General features: G+C 40.5%; 1 long non-coding RNA gene across 3 annotated transcripts in view; it reads right to left on the bottom strand.

The window, feature by feature from the left end:
* Nucleotides 1-2,540: 2,540 nt before the first annotated feature.
* The window catches only part of LOC112980714 (uncharacterized), a 30,883-nt gene continuing 17,190 nt past the window's right edge, over nt 2,541-16,233 (bottom strand). The window contains exons 3-7 of one of the 3 annotated variants that reach the window (XR_010389400.1): nt 13,697-15,047; nt 13,535-13,594; nt 13,169-13,249; nt 5,278-5,378; nt 2,541-4,712 (exon numbers count right to left, since the gene is read on the bottom strand). This is a non-coding gene — a long non-coding RNA (uncharacterized LOC112980714). Of the gene's footprint in view, nt 4,713-5,277; nt 5,379-13,168; nt 15,048-16,233 lie in introns of all 3 variants that reach the window. The other 2 variants (XR_003258483.2, XR_010389399.1) reach the window with 2 other exon arrangements.

The following is a 16,233-nucleotide window of genomic DNA, read 5'->3' as shown; positions in this document are numbered from 1 at the left end:
GTTTTGCCCCTCCGCTTTGAACCTGCGTTCGTGTAGGGGGTCTCACCCGCAGACACCCAAGCCCCAGTGAAATTTAGTTACTGGTGTAAACTAGGGAAGATTGCTACCTGGCAGGTAATCTTTGTGTTGGTGTGTCTTTAGTATGATCTTTACTCTTGATTGTAAGTACCTACTTGATTGGAAGTATCTATCTTCTTTTACGTTTATTTTTATTTCCCTGCTGTATTAGCACAACCATCCTTTGCTACCTTCCATGACACCATAGTGTATGATTTTGCCTTATCATATCTATCTTGGACTATTATTTATTTACATGTTGTATTGCATGATTAAAATATTGGATAAAATCCATCCATCGGTAACCATCGAAGCCTTATCTCTCTGGGTCATGTTCCTTGAACACTCACAACTTCCCAGCTGAAGCCCAGGGTCCAGAGACCAGGATTCTGCACACCTTTATCAGTCACCGTGGGCAGAACAGCTTAAACAAAAGCGCTTAGAGATGCAGCTCTTTTAAGTGCATCTGCCACATAGGCAAAAGGCATTGCTGTTGGCTAGAATGAGTTAGGTGTGCAAAATAAATCCTTCTTACAGATTTTCTCCAGCAATTTCTGTATTGGATAGGATAGCTTTTTATTCCCTTCCTTTTCCTCTAGAAGGGAAGTCAAGCCCACCTAGCTCAAAATGACCCTAGTGCCTGTGAAAATTCCAGATACCTATACTGGAAAGCACCGGACATGAAGTCCCTTGGCAGCATGACTCTATGCCAGTCCCTGTGCCAAAAGTTTCTGAGTTTCCAAGGTTCAGTTTCCACACATCGGACTTATTTCACCGTTCAAACTCTCCACAGTAAGGCTGTTCCTCAGCTCCACAGAGGAAAAGCTACGTATCTAGCACATCTTAAAAGGCCTTGAGTGGTATCTTTCCCCCTTTCCTAACATCCTGGGGACTCGCTTCATTTTGATGTTGTTGAAAACAGACTTGTACTTGATGAGCCTGTGGATTGCCTTGAAAAGTCATCTCGTGCAGGGACTGTCCCAATATCTTATGGTTGCAGTGTGCCTAGCACACTGACTTTCTGGTGATGACTGGTACCTGAAAGAGCTGCAATAATTCAAATGATAAATTCTGAAGAAAAATAACTATTTGGGGGCAACTCTGCCTCATTTCCACTTCTACTGAACCTGCATCTTCATCTTTTCCTGCCTTGGCCACTCTTTCCATAGTCTTCCTTAATTCCAGGTTCCAGCATGCACGGTTTGTCCAAGCTTACACAAGGTCCCTCATCTTCAGAGTCTTCACATTCATTTCACAGTCATAGTCAAAACTGAATCTTAATGGCAACATTCTTCAGCTGTGCCTCTTGTTGGGCTCATTGACGCTTGTAGGACTTCACAGGGTGTTGATTCAATTGAGATTTCAGCCCTGGACATTTAAAATCTTCTGTGGCAGGCTAAAAACTTACAGTCTTGGTGGACCTTCTCTGTTTTCAGACTCTTTGCATTCATCAGCCAGGTCTTTCTTAGAGAAAACTTGAATTGGAAAGATAGAGTTTTCTTCTATTTGACTCCTGCTGATGGGACAGTTTTCCAGTTTGTGCTCCTTGGTCCTCAAAAACTCAGCACAAGCCTTTTTTTCCTCTTTTCCATCCTATCATCATTTGATATTGCCTTTTAATGCAGCAATTGTTACTTAAATCTGTGAACAGTTAGGTAATTCAGTCTTTACTCTGCTATGTAAAAAAGGCTAACAGGCAGTATTTCTTTTAGTTGTTCACATATATATTTGTTCATATGTTCAAAGAGATTGCACTTCTGAAATGTCACAGAATCTTTTACTATTTTGGAATAGAATGCATCTAAAAATACTTCCATATGTATTTCCAAACTACACTGATTTAAAATATTTCCTTCAAATAAACTGGAGTGTGTTACACATTACTTGTCATATGAGGTTTTCTGGCGAAGGGAGGAAAGAGAGGGTGGTCAATTATGAAATACAGATTTTTTTTTTCCTGAGATTTTCTCATGAAAGTATTTCAAATCACTAGTTAAACTGAGTTATTCTGGGGTATGGGGTATAACTTCATGAAACATCAAGGATTTCAGTGTCTTATGTCATCTCTGTTCAACCTGTATTCTATTTCACCTCTGTTCTATATTTTCTTTATTTTCCCAGTTTTCTCAAAGAAGTACACATGCAGTACTTAACAGGTCTAAGTACTTAAATTTATCTAGTTAACTCAGACCAAAATGTAAATTCTGTAGAAATACCATTTTCAAAATACAATATCTATGGAAAATGTGTCTTAAAATTTCAATTGAAAGAAATTATAAACACATTTCCTGGCAGTGTTTCCAGTCCTAGTATCACCACATTATGATAACGCATGACAAAGAGAAACAAAGCTGATGGGAAGCTTTAAAGCAAAAGTGACCAGTGTGCTTTCTAAATCATGCTCAATAGAGGAAACAGTAACCAAAGATGACAAATAACACGAGGAAAGGCAAGTGGTAAATAAAAGATTAGTTTGAACAGTGTTTCAGTTTTGGATAGTATTTCATGTTTTATTGCACATTTTATACCATAATTGAATGAATCTTTGTCTTGTGGGTTCTCTCGTGTAACAGCTATTCTTTGGCCCCTCAAAGTAAGTAACTGCTATAAATAAAAATTGCATAGCAACATTTTAAAATCTTATGCATTAACTACTAGAATAAATGATATATTATTAAAACCAAAAGAAACCAAACTATATTTTCATTTTCCTCAAACTTTATGCTGCAAGCAATTTAGTCAGTTTTCCTTCATCACTGAGATTATTTCTCAGGTTAACCTCTTTCCCGGTGGGAGAGTCCAGTAGTTTGATGACTACGGTTAGAAATTTTAGGAGTAGTGCCATTTAAATCAGTGGGAAATCTCTAGTTGATACAGAACTAAGCACATACAGAAATATTTGCAGGAAAAGACTTTCCATCTGAAATGCAGTGAGTCCTGAGAAAGAGTGAACAGCGTGGGACTGGTATGCACTTTTCTGGCCCGGGGGCCGGAGCTTTGCAGTCCCCTCTCCATTATACTTAATGGCATGATCTTAAAGCCAGAAGAGACCACTGTGGTCAACACTGGATATCGAACTTCACCTGTTAATAATGATACATTATTAAACCAAAAGCAACGGATCTCGATTTCCCTTTACACTAATATTTAAGCTGAAAAGAATTTAGTCAGTTTTGCTTTATCATAGAGACGGGTCCCAATGACCAAAACATACATTTCATAAAGTTATCCTTTCTCTCACTGAAGACTGCAGCAGAAGAAAACTTCCCCCACACTTGGGTACACTCTTCTGAAGATTTGTTATCCTCAGTGTGGCTAAAGGGTCATCTTATTACCACTTTGAAGGGCACAACTTTCAGCCACTGGCTACAGTGGATCTGACACTAGAGGTACATAGAGTACAGGGCCCGTGCTAGCTGTTTTAGCCTTGACTCAGCTGCGGGAGTCACCAGGGTTTTTCAAGAGCTTCTTCACAAGGTGAAGAGAGACACAGCGCAGCATGTTCTCTTATGCTTTTCTGAAAAACAGGAGGAATAGATATGGCATGCTAACTCTGCTGGTAGCATCCCCGTTTTTGGTGTAAGCCTTGCTCTTGCTTGAAGAAAATACTGAAACGCAGACTTCAGCATGGCTGTTGTGATTTTAAAGCCCTGAGGCAGGGCCACTGCCTTCCTTTTAGTTTCCTTCAGACCAAGAGGAATGTTCATCCAACGGCTAAGTGTTACCCAATGGTACATACTTACTTCGTGAATATTCAGTAGTCATTAATTATGAGAATAAATGGAGGTGCCGGCTTAGGGAAGGGTGCTAAAACTTCACTGAACTGGTGCTTTTCCCCATGAACATGGTGAAGGGGAGCAAGTGCCCCTTTCTGGCTCAGTGCATGCAAAAAGCAAAGAGGTTTTCCGCATTGTTCAAGGTAGGTTCTGTTTTTCAGAAAATGTTTAATTTAACAGTGGCCTAGTTTTACAACAGCTTTCAGTGTCTTGGCTTTTCTTATCTCCTGTGTCTTAGCATACATCATTAGAACAACAGAGCAATAGGCTTTATAGACATTGCTAAAGCAAACTAAATAAGGCCTTAGCTGGTGGATTAATTCTTCTCTCCTTTTTTTTTCAGCTAGTCTCTATGGCATGGTTTCTTTGTAGTTTTATGAATCTTTTAGCACATCTTTTATGTTGCATATTGTAGATTTTTTTTTAAATGTCAGCTCAAAGCCCTTTGCTTATTTCACGGTGCACTTCTGAATATCAGACTGTAGCAGCAGTCTTGAATTCCTCAGCCTTTTTGCAGAAGGATCCTTTGTTTCATAAACATTCAATTAACCTTATGGAGTCAGTGGCTAGATTGACTAGCACATCCAAAAGTTTACAAGCAGTACAAACTCACACTGGCATTCAGCAAGAGCAGATATGGGGTACAGCTGATTTGTCTACATTACTTCAACTGCCTGGAGTTTCCGAAGAAAAAAAGTATTCTACATCTTGTCATTGCATCCAATAACTTGCTGGTCAAGTGATGTTCACTCTTTTGTTTGCTGTGCACTGCATATGGTATCCTCAACTGTTTCATGGTACCCCTCTGCAAAATTTATCTTGTCTTCACAGAGTAGACATTAAATATCCTTAATACTCCATTGTTGTGTGTGCTGAGTTCTGCATGAGTTCAGGAGCAAGAGGCAGCAATTAGAAAAATGACTGATTTCAGCAATCCGGCCTCCTTCCCCCCATCCTCCTCCCCCCAGAAAATTAGGTCTGCAGAAAGACAGCTCTTCCTTACATGTCCATCACAGGTAATCTCAGGAACTTTTACCATTATAGGGAGCCTTCCTACATACCCTACTATAGAGGGAAAGCCAGTATAGGAGATACTACCACATCTGCCAAATTTATGAGAGTGGGAATGGTTTCTGTACAGGGAGAATTCTCCCGTCGGGATCTCTGCCCACAAGAGCTTTACTTTGATCCACATTAATGTCTTTCGCAGAAACTGAACACGGCAGACTGGAAAACCCAGCTCACAGTGTATACAGATAGTTTCTGAGCCATGGGTTAACAACCAAAGCCAAATGTTAACCAGGTTAACCAAGCCAAATGTATACCTCCAAATCCACAAGGATCACACAAGCTAGAAGAGCAAAGACAACTTCTAAGGAACCATTCTGAGCCAAGCAGAGCCAGCATATGCCAGCCCTGTTGTTGAGCTTCATTGAACTCCTACCTTTGTGCAAAGGGTTTTCAGCTGTCTTCGCAAACCTGATGTTTGTGTCAGCTCTAATGCCTCTTAAATTTTGGATGACTTCTGAAAAACTTCTCAGGGACCTGTTGTCATCAGCAAAAAAATGGTGGTGAATTTCAGGCATGGAAGAACTTACGCCTTAAATCAGGGGAAATCATGAAACCAAACCAAATCATGAGCAAACTTTTTGTACAAAACTAGAAGTATCAGAACACCATTAGTAATAGTCTCTCTGTCCATGTAGGTATTTTTTATCAATAAAGAATGCTGGAAAAAGAAAACAGGTCTTTGCAAATACACCTGGGACAGTCCAGAAGACCTTGTTTGCTGGAAGTATTAAGTAGAGGTCTGTGTAAGCGGCCTTGTCTCCTACTGCCTTACTGGGGTCCCAAATTGGGCTAAGAGTGACGCAGCTAATCGGAAGGGAAGAAATTCAGTTTCCTCAGTATTCTAGCTCGTGTTCTGGCATAATATTATAAGGTAATATTATATATTATTCTCTTTTTATTAAATTATTTGTTTGTGTGTACCAATGTGTGTACCATTGTGTGTACCAATGGACAGGAAAATGATGCACAAGGATTGCTTTGAATGAATCACAAAATCCAGAAATGTGTTTGCTATTCAGCATCATCCTGGAATTTCTTCTTTTGCTGTTTTCTTCTGCAATACTGCAAAAGTTTCCTGGAAACTTTTTCTATTTGAAATAGGTTTTATGATGATTAATTACATAAGCTGTGATGGGAGCTGGTGCACAGTTGGAAAGAGGAGCCTGAAGTGTGGAGGAAGGCATGACATGTGTTTAAAAAAACCCTTGAAAATAACAAGTTACAGTATGTGCCTTTCATAGCCCAGATCATGCTGTTTGTATGCTGTATCCCTTTCTCACCGCCATTTATCTGTGTCTTATTAAACTGCGCGTTTGTCACAGCAGAAGCTATATCATCTCCTGCTTTTGGAAAAGCATTTAACATATGGAAAAAATGCAGACATCATCATAAAACATGTTGCTTTTCTGTACTTGGATGATTTATAGTACCCACCAGCACAGCTCAAGTATTCAAATGCATGTCTGTGTGTTTGTGTATCTATATATATTCACTTTGTGTACTCACACATATCTTTTATATATAAAATCTATGCTCTAATAGTTATATAAATTTACAGTGTGTTGATGATTTATCTTAATCACATGGTGCCACCTTTCCCTCTTTGGATAATATATGTAGCTAAACATCACAGTGCATTTTCTCCTTTTGGCAGAGGAATTTAACATTTGACATTTGCTTTTGGTGAACATTCAGCTACTCAATTTTGTTTCTGTTTCCTTGTATCAACAGCTGGAAAGTCTGAGCAGTCAAACATTTCTACAATTTGAATAAGAAAAGATCATAAAATTCACTTTCAAATTCAAGTGAACATTAATGGACTACTTTTCAATTATTGTTCCAGCCTGTCTTGCTGCTGCAAAAGAACTGCACATGGGAGCGATCTGGCTGAGTAGGGGGTCAGCTGTGGAGCTCTCACTAAAAGGAGTGAGAAGTGGGAGGCAGAGAGACTCAAAAAAACAGATATTAGCCTAGGACACCGGATTTCTGTAGGCTCTGGCTAGAGTCAGTTGGCAGAGACAGCTGAGATTCAAAGCAGGAGGGTAACCTCAGAGGCTCAGAGCTTTCCCCAGAAAGAATCTCTCTTCCTCTCCTTTGAGTGCAGGAAGACAGCAAGGAGTTCAGCCTTATCGGACTAAGGTTAACCTTTGTTAGCTTTTTGAATCCTCCTTGCCTGCACATCCAGGTATCCAGATGCCTCAGGCAGTTTGCAAATCTCAGCAGTCTTTTCTGGGAGCATGAGATGTGAGCTGGATCCCTGGGCACAGTCCAATCCAGTCTTGTCCATCTCTCCAACTAGATGAACTCTACCAGAAACGCTCTCTGAAACACATCCCTTACTTCAATACTTGGCCTGCAAAGCTATGACAATAAGGAGACTGGTAGAGTTTGATTGAATTAAAACATATTTCAAACTGTTCTGCTCTGTTAAACTGGAACATGAGAACAACACACTCGCACACTGCATACTTCAAAACAATGCAGAAAGCCTGTTTCAAAAACCATGGGTTTAATTATTTTTTCTAATTATTAAAGAAACTACTTCAAATCTTCATCACCATTAACAACTTCACAAATCTTTAAAGATATAATACGCTTCATGTCAGGATCTCAAAAAGCATTACAAATGCTAATGAAATGGGAAGTCTTCAAATCCACATGAAGGTGAATAAGTATGATAGGCATGATTGAAAATAGCGCAGTTATTTGGAGTTCTGTTTTGCTTTTGATGTACTAGACCCTGTTTTCAGATTGTTGATACCCTTACCAAACTTCAACTGTCTGGGATTAAATTTTCCATTTTACAGAACAGCACAAGGCTGGCTTCTTCTTTTCTATCCTTTTTTACTGTTTCAGCAAAAACATCTCAACTCTCCCCAAGGAGATTTGGTTAAAAAAAGGCTTTCACCCATATTAAATATCTTCTTGTAACTAAATATTTCCACGTTTTGAGGCTTTCATTAAAAATGCACTGGAGAGGTGGGCCTTGGTGACAAGGACAGGACTTTGTGATTTCTGTGAAAATCTTCCCAGATTTGGACAAGTTATAAATTATGACATTTTCAGCCTGTTCCTGCTCTATTTCTTAGAGTTTGAAGGCTAAATTTCCCACAAGCTGATTGCGATGGTGCATATTCCAAACAGGTTAGTTAATTTTATCTAAGCATGTAAATTACCCAGTTGTTATTTTCTTTTTTTTTTCCCTGCTTCCAGTTTTGTTCAGTGTCCAAAACTGGACACAGTGCTCTATCTGAGGCCTTACTAGAGCTGAATGGAGTGGAAAGACCACTTAGATCACTGTATCCTGTGGCCTCTGCGCCTGTGCAGACAGCCCAGGAAGCCATTCCTCTTTTTTGCACTAGCCAAGTGTTATTGACCCATGTTCAGTTTGTGATCTGTGATGCTGCTTTATCTTCTTCTGCAGGATTGCTATCAAGACAGTTCTTTGCTGTCCTGCATTTCTGCAGTTCCTCATTCCTGTCTAAATATAGCTCTTATTCATATTGAATGCTACCACATTTTTTTACATCATATCTGCAATTTATCAAGACCATTGAATTTTAATCCTGGCTTCTAACTTACTTGCAGTCTCTTGCTGCTTGAAACTATCTGCAAATTTAATAAGGATTCTCTTTGTGTCATCATCCAGCTCATTAATGAATTTAATGAATACTACCCAACCTAGAACAATCCTCCGTGGATCTTCATGCAACTCATCCTTACATTTTGACAATGAAATATCAGTAACTACTATCTGAGTAGATTTTGTTAATGCAGCTCAGCATCAGGTTTCCAATACAAATATATGCAAGTTCACAATCTGCCTTGTCCAAAGTAGTTGCTTAAAACTCATTCTTTCTGTCCATTTTTTGCCAAGGAATTCTTTTACTAAAATACTAATGGGACTCAGGCTTCAAAGGGGATTGAACGCAGGTGAACCAAATTCAGTTTTTCATTCAAACATTAATTTTTGGTAATTGTGGTGTAGTTTTATTACCATCCATAAAAGGTAGTCACTCTTTTAAGATATGCCTGTCTCTTTTTCCTTCCTTCTAAAAAGGTTTCTCAGATTTTAGCTCAGCAGCTGATAGCAACAACACACAGAAAAGCAGGAATATTGAAACATGGAGAAAGAAAGTCTTTAACGCTGCAATAGTCCATCGGACCACCTCACTCCAAGTAAAACTTCTGTATCTGCAGTAATTTAGAGACCTTATGCTGACAGTGAAAATGGAGACTTTGGGGGAGATGTGATATATGGGCTTTTCTCATGAATCCTTTAGAATTCTTTAGATCAGAGGGGTCCAATTTTCTCTCCTTGATATTCTCGCCCAGATTTTCATGGATTCTACTTCTAAAATCCCATTTTCTTTTAAATTTATTTGCTACATTTTTCCTCCTTTGAATCCCATATCGTGCAAAGGAATAGTAGCCTCCATGATAGTTGTACTGTATTTAGAAAAGGCCCACAGCTCAGCTCATGTGACTGTGAGATATAACCTACCCACACATGCTAAAAAAATGGAGCTCTTTTCCCTGTGTTATAATCAGCTGATCCTCCTCATCCTTTTGGAATATTAAAGAAATTCTCTTTTTCTAGATGCACAACTATTTAGTTTTGTGAATGATCAGGTAAGCACAAAAATAATTCCAGTGTCTTTCCCTCTCAAACAGACTCAGCCTTCTTTGCTTCTGTGTATGTTTGATATATGAACTTTCCAAATTGAATAGTTCTAAGTAAAACATCAAAAATCAAAAGTATATTTCAGAGCAACCGACTTTCCAGATTTAGCCTAGCCAGGAACTGAAATGTGACCCTGAAACGACAGCCAAGCTTCTGTTCTCTATTAGATCTCATGCTTTTGTTTTGCTTTATAGCTCTAAAAGCTCTGAAAAAGATGAAGCTGTTACTGCCCTGTCCATATCCCCAGGGGCTGCATGTTCATCCAGGGCCATCGCCATGGATATACTCCCTAGGACCACCAGACCAGCACATTGCTCCCCTGGGCTCCTAGAGGAGTACAGTTTCACGATACAGTTGACCTAACAGGTACATGCTACCAAAACCCTGCTTTCCCCACCCAGGCTTTGGCCACACATCCCCCCGACTTCCATCACCTGCATCTAGTGGCCATATGGCTGCAGGACAGGTCAATTCAGCTGGCAGAACTGGTGGAAAACAAAGGCTACAACAAATAAAGACAACTCTGCCACTGAAACAGCCAGCTGAATCAAGGCCCCTTGCAGCTGCACTTCTCTAGAGCTGATGCAAGGAGAGGGCAGGACCATGCAGGTGGATGGGAAGGGAAGGAGGGGTGCAAAGACTGCTTTCTTCAAAGGCAACTAGGTTTTAGCTCACTTTAGATGTAAGGCAAAGCATTACGTCTGCCTATTCTCTGCAAATTTATCTCCTTCCTACCCTCAGGTCTCCACAGATCAGCCCATGCCCACATGTTTTCAGTCCTTTGTTTTTAATTATTTCAAACAGTTTTTATTTTTAATCTGCAGTTTCAAATCCCGTACTCCATGACAAAAGAGCCTTGGCTCTTCCCTTACTTTCTTTTCAAAAACAAATGCAGTGGTTTGGACTTTACTGGGCCAATTTGTACATTAACCTGCCAGTCAATTTCACGGTAACTTAGATAATCACAAATGAATTCCAAACAAAGCTAAAAATACTCCATGCGTTTTCCAGCTCAGCCTCCAAGGACCATGTTATCTGATGGGGATGGTGCACAGATCCAAGTAACAGGAATGCTCTCCTACACTAAGTGGCCAATTCATTTTCCTGAATGAACTCTGCCAGGCTAAAGGCTAGGTCCTCATCTAAGACAATGTCCTAGGCTTCCTCTGTAGTCACTGAAGGGCTAATTAATTCACTGGGTTTAGATACTGATTTGACAATGGGATGTGTTGCCTTCTGGAAATGACACCATCTCTTCCTTCTTTTGGGGAAAGCCTGGACAACCAACTCACGCTAGCTGTTAAGGTTCTGAACTTGGAGGAGAAGAAACTCAGCTAAAAGATTTTAATCAGAAGGCACCTGGTTCTGCAAAGCTCTCTGAACTCTCACGGAAGCTTTGGACAAGCTGTTAGCCTGCAGGATTGTTTCCTGAACCTGAGGAGGAAGCAAGAATAAAAAGAGCAAGCTAGACCATGGCACACTTAATTCTTGGGGCTTAATGCTTCATTTTGACATTGAATGGCCAATCCTGTTAGGTATTTTTAAAGGAAAGTGGCAAAAATGGCAAAGGAAAATGCAAAAGTATCCTAGTATTTCAACATCATTCCAGATAACATGTATGAGGTCCTAGGGAATCCAAGGTTCCCAGCTTTGCAGTCACCATTAAAAGGAGACCATGAGACCAGCAGCCCAATGCATACCAGTTTTCATACACAGCAATGTGAATTACTACACTAGGAAAAAATAGGATCAGCTTCAAAGATACTTTTTACACCAGGCATTGGCTGCAGGCATAGTAAGCTTAGTCCAGCAGTAATATCAAACAATTTTTCTCTGTGAGGGACCAGGTAGAGCACTGTGTTTCTAGCCACAACAGCTGGACTGTCAGGAAAAACTCCTAAGCAAGAAAGTGATAACACTGAAGAAAAAACAAGAGATGAAAGCAGAAATGAGACTAATCAAAAACTCAGTTTTTATCTTCTTGTCCCCTTCACTTTCTGCCATCCTATCATGATCATGATACAACCCACTGCAGGGAGACATGTTCCCAGTTTTCAGCTGATTGTCTTAAAGCTTGTTTCTCCCCCCCCAAACATTAAAGAACTAAAACAGTGAACATGTATCAGCATTTTAAAAAAAGTTTCCTATGCAGCTACTCAAGTTTTACCCATTGTAGTTTAAGAAGAACCACTTTGGCAAAAGTTTGAGACTGTCTCATCAGGGAGTTTCAAGTAACTGGAAATTATGTGTTTTTAATATGACAGCTAGACCCATCTCCGCATTTTAAGCATTTTTGGTCCAAGCCAGATTAAAGTTCTAAGTAGTTTTTCCCTAAGTTTTTCCCTTGGACATGGAAAATTACCCTTTGTGGGTTTATAGGCCATGGCAATGTCCTTTAGTTTTAAACTGCTCATTGTCTATCCCACAGCTTTATTTACAGAGGGAACACTTGTATGGCAATGGGTGTAAAATACCCAGAGGCAGCAAAAAAGAATGGAGAGTATATTCTTCTTTTCAGAAGTATTCTGCCATCTGGCTGTTACTATACATGTAAACACTATCCTTCTACAAAAGTCCCTAGCACATCACCAATTTTGCTCACTCTCTTCATTCACTTTTCTTTTAGTGCTACTGCCTTGGTTTTAGTAGGTCCACTGTAGTGGGATCTGAGAATACGAATATGTATGCTGTCAGTACCTTGCATTTTGTCCAGTCTCATTACTGAAAATAAAACTGCAATGCACCCTTAGTAAGAAATGTACTTCTCTACTTAAACTTGTGCTTCCACAGACTTAGGACATTGCATGTGGGCTGCTGTTTACTTAGTTACATAAACAGTGTCAGGAAAGACCATGACTAATATGGGAATCCAACAGGATTCCTCATTCACTATTTGGGAAGCAGGGGCAATGCAGTTTGCAATACATTTTTTCTGCCTTTTATTTTTGGAAAACAGGTATGTTTGTACTTGATTTATTTTCTTAGTTAAAGCCCAGTCTCAAGGGCACCATTGATTCATTCTCTGCTGCTATGATATTCTTGCTGTCCTCAGATGTTACTTGTCCGCCTGTCCCCTCTCCACTACTCTGCATCTTTGAGGGTTGGTGCTGACCCTCCATACCTGTACAAAGGCATCGCCTCCCATCTTGTTGCCTACATGGCATGTCAGGACTTCAGACACCCCAGGAGGGTGGCCCAGCCCTGCCCTGCCCTTTGCTTTCTCTTCATCACAGAACACAGTGAATCTGGAAAAGCTCAGATAAAAAGGGAATCCTAAACGCTTTTGTTGTTTTCAGTCAGCTGTCTTATTTGCCACGGCTGTGGAGGGGCATGCTTGTCCTGCAAGCTATTTCTTCCATAATGCCAACGTGGAATTATACATTTCTCTGAAAAAAATAGGGAGACTTGCATCACATTTGCAGAAAAACTGCTAACTCTGCTAATGCTGGAGCAACAGAACAGCCTGTGTCTCAGCTCTAGCTTACACATTCATTTACTTTACAACATTGAAGTTATGATAGTGTTCCTCAATATGGACATGTGTCTAGCTTTCCAGGACTCCCCACCACCACACTATTACCTTTTGTTTGCAGTGTTCAGTTGTACAGAACAATCCTCGTTATTCCTGCCATTGCATCAGTGCCATCATTTCCTCAGGACTCTGAGAACATAAAATAATACTAGGATGTATAAGGGACAAAAAAAATGGAGAGTTAGAAGCTCTCATGAAACATTTATGTTATTAGGCATAGACCACGGCCAGGAACTGTTATGACAGGCATTTTATAAACGAAGGTGAGCAGCTCTCACTCCAGATGGGTTACAGCCTATGTCCTAAGACAGGCTCTCTGTATCTCCCAGGTACAAAAGTCTGACAGTACCTGGTACAACCAACCCATGTACCCCAAGCAGTGAGAGTGAATATGGGATAAACACTGAGACTTACCCAGCTCTTTAGACAAATTTTGTAACTCACAGTGAACTCTTTGGTGTTCTGGCTACACTGCTACAAACAGAGGTGAATGAACAGGACGACATAAGCATTTCCAGAACATATACAGGTAAATCTAAAATTCTTGCCTTTCCAGAATAAAAACTAAACACTTACAGCCTATATATCCCTCTTCAGGATATAAACAGGTCAAAGTGTCATCTCCTACCACCAACTCCTCTGGTTTGTGCCAGAAAAATCTGCATTGTAAATTGAGATGGGGGAGATATTGTTACATATAAGGGTTATGAGGGAATTCAGCCAAAAAAAAAAGAAAAAAAATCAAAAATTCTATTCCTGTATTGAGAATGGAAGAAAAGGGGTAGCAGCATCCACACATGTACCTTTTCTCATCCTCTACACCCTCCTCCCCCCATATACTGGAAACATGCTTCCATCTGTTGGTAGACCAGAAATGGGTATGGAAGAAGACTCTATACCCTATGATGCAGGAAGGCTTTCCGTGAACCACGGTGAACTTTGTAGCATGGAGTAAAAGTCAGTAAAAAGTACCTAAAATTCTCTAGAGTACAAATATGGAGTTTGGACACCTCCAGTTTGTCTCAGTTCAATGACCCTTCTGTTCCAGCGTCCCTGGTTACGTATGGCAGGTTGCTGCTGGGATAGTCACAGAGAATTGTCAAGGCGATAAAATGTCAGAGGTGCAAATCTTCCCCTGGAGAACTGCAGCCTCTCAGCCCCTTTGGAAAGGCAAGTACAGCCATGGGCAGCATCTGCCGAACTGTTCCTCCTTTCCTTTCCTTGTCTGTCACTGAGGCACTCCCCAAAGTAGGGAAAAAAACCCAAAAAACAAAAAACCCAAACCTCCTGTGCATTGTCACAGCTAAGATGGAACCAGGACCTGTCCTAGCCACTCAAATCTTTGACATCCTGTGAATAACAAGAGAAGAGAAAATCTTACAGCAGCCCTTGTATCACCTAACACACTGTTTAGTAACACTTCCCAAGGCTTTCAAGAAAGCAGGGGATACAAACCCCACTTGCCACCTGGCATCGTTTGTGGTCATATAGTTAATTACCCTGAGGATAGCAACTGACCATGTAAGTCACTGCTGGTCTTGAATTCCATAAACATCTTAACCTCAGAAACATCTCATTACAAGGATTTCCATAGGATAAAACATGAATGTATGAAACAGATAAAACTACCCCTTTTATCTTTTTTTTTCATTTGTTGTCCTCCATTTTCTTTCAGCACTCCCATGTTACTGTACTCAGAAAGCCTGCAAAGGACTCAAATGTGCTTTCACTTTATTAATTAGTATTTTCTAAATCATATACACTGTAACTCATCTCCTCAGTTAAATATACAGACTTCACCTTTTCCATCTGTTCTCATGTGGAGATCGTGCCATTCTCCAAATTATTTTATTACCTGTTTCCAGGGCCATTCTACGTTTGCATGGTTTTTTTTTTCTGATGGGTAGCCAGAACTGAAGGCTGTAGCCTGGAAGAAGAAGAAATATTTTTTCAGAGGCAGCTGTACTTGCTACTCTTCACTCTCCCAGGATGAGCGGCTGTGTATTTGCTGCCAGTGCATATTCCACAACTCTTTCAGAACATGATTTTCTCTCTGGTTCTTAACTCTAGCTTCTCGGCGTCAGCGGGCGCTTTCCCTACCACACAGGGGAAGGAGCCCAGGAGCAGCTAAGATGGGGGCACCAGAGAGAGGGACTTCAGAGCTGGGAGCAGCACTGCTGCATCACGGCCGAGCTGCGCTGCAGCTCCTCCAGTGATGCCACAGCCCTGGGACACTGGCCAAAACAGCACTTACCTCGCAGGGACTGGCAAACCTCACACATTTCCTGACCTAATAGGGAACATCAGCAGCTGCGCCTGCCAAAATGCAAACGTGTGTATTTGTGGCTGGTGTTACCAGCTCGCATCGCCGAGGAAGGTGAATCTGTGCAGCCCACACGCAGCCATCGGGCAGTTCTTCCCGTCTAAAGGGCTTCTGAAGGGTTTCAAATGGTCGTCTCTGTTAATCGCAGAAATACACTGGTTGTGTCCCCAGTGACCATTTTGGGGATGGGGGAATGCAATCACTCCCAGAAAAAAGCTATAGTTAACTATTTCTGAAACTGGTTCCCTGCTCTGTATTTCAACAGAAAAAGAAGTCTTCTATCCTTGATGCGATTATGTGAGCATCCAGTTTGTAATGTCACAGAAAGACGTGTCTTACGATAAAACTTACTGCACCAGGCTGTGCCTGGGGATTTCATAGGCTTCTGGGGAAATAAATTTTTAAAAGAACTCTTCACACCTCCTTCCAATTGCCCCATAATGGATGGGAATATTTCTTTAGTACTTCAGTGACTGGTGAGGAAAAACTCCTCTATCCCTCTTTTCCTCCCAGTACCTCCCCAGTATCTCACCAGAAAAGGATAAATATAAAGCCATCAAAAATGATACATTTTCTAACATCCTTATATTACTTACAGAGACAGACTCAATTCACTTTCCTTTGGATTTATTTGAAGATTAATTAAACATAACCTCCATTAGACATGATAATGAGTCATATCTCTGAGGGTCTTTCCCTTCATTCTTTGAGAAGGGCTAAAAATAGGTTAGACAATACATGTATTATTGTTCTGCTCTTTCTATGACAACATATAAAATATGGTCTCAGT

This window comes from Dromaius novaehollandiae, chromosome 5 (assembly GCF_036370855.1).
Source record: "Dromaius novaehollandiae isolate bDroNov1 chromosome 5, bDroNov1.hap1, whole genome shotgun sequence".
Lineage (NCBI taxonomy): Eukaryota > Metazoa > Chordata > Aves > Casuariiformes > Dromaiidae > Dromaius > Dromaius novaehollandiae.
Note: the sequence above shows the minus strand (reverse complement) of the source record. Positions and strands in the feature narration are given on the sequence as shown.